We start from the raw sequence: 1,195 nt of genomic DNA on the forward strand, positions 1-1,195 counted from the left end.
AAAAAAAAAAAAAGAACCAAGGGAGGGAGGGGATGGTAGGGGGAAAACAATGGATGGGGTAACAATGTTCAAGAGGAAGTGTACTCATTACCTCACTCATGTAACTGTAACCCTCTGTATAGTATCTTTACAATAAAAAAATTAAAATTAAAAAACAACAGCAAGAAAGATAAAACCTCTGTCTCTATCTTGGGGTTCATTTTGCTTAGTATCATCTTATATGATCATATGTATATAGCTTTTGAACTTTTCTGCTTATCCTAGGCATATACTAGTTATTACAAATTAGAGAAACCATGGGACCTATGTTTCTTTGGGCCTGGATTACTTCACTTAATATAAATTTTTTTCCAAGTCTTTCCATTTCCTAACAAATGGAAGCCCCATGATTGACAAAACAAAAACAAAAACCTATCAACCTAGAATTCTCTGCTGTTCTTTGGAAACATAAGGAAAATAAAAACATATTCAGACAAAACCTTCACTAAAACTAAAAGTATTCATCACCTCTCAGATAACCTCTCAGATATAGCCTTAAAGATAGCTTTTTAAAAAATCCTGAAATAGCCAGTGGTTCACATCTGAGATCCTGCTATTCAGGAGGCTGAGATCTGAGGATCATGGTTCAGAGCCAGCCAGCAGAAAAGTCTATAAGGCTCTTATCTCCCATTAAATTCCAAGAAGCTGGAAGTAGAACTATGGCGCAAGTGGTAGAGTGCCAGCCTTGAGCAAAAAAGCTAAGGGAAAGTACCCATGACCTGAGTTCAAGCCCTAGTACCAGCATACACCAGCATACATCACACACACACACACACACACACACACACACACACACTCAAATAGAAAGGAAATGTTAAAAGAATAAAATCTTGTGTCAGCAAGGAGCACATTTGCTTTACTAGAAATTGAGACAAGTTGAAGCTCGTAGTAATATGACTCATTCTATAATATTGCCTCCATGACACCAGTCCTCTACTTCCAAATATTAATATGATACATACCAACACAATAAACAGTAAGGAATTCAGTGAAGATGGAAGGGATTATTCTAATGAACATATTTGACATTTTGGTGACAGCATGAACATAATTTGGCCCCGCAAATGTGTGGCTCACAGTGGCTGAGCTTGTTGAGGAACCCAGCCAAAGCCAGGATCAAAGGGAAGGTGGGAGTGGGAAATGCATAATCAACTCC

Source organism: Dipodomys ordii, unplaced genomic scaffold (genome assembly GCF_000151885.1).
Source record: "Dipodomys ordii isolate 6190 unplaced genomic scaffold, Dord_2.0 Scaffold123, whole genome shotgun sequence".
Classification (NCBI taxonomy): Eukaryota; Metazoa; Chordata; class Mammalia; order Rodentia; family Heteromyidae; genus Dipodomys; species Dipodomys ordii.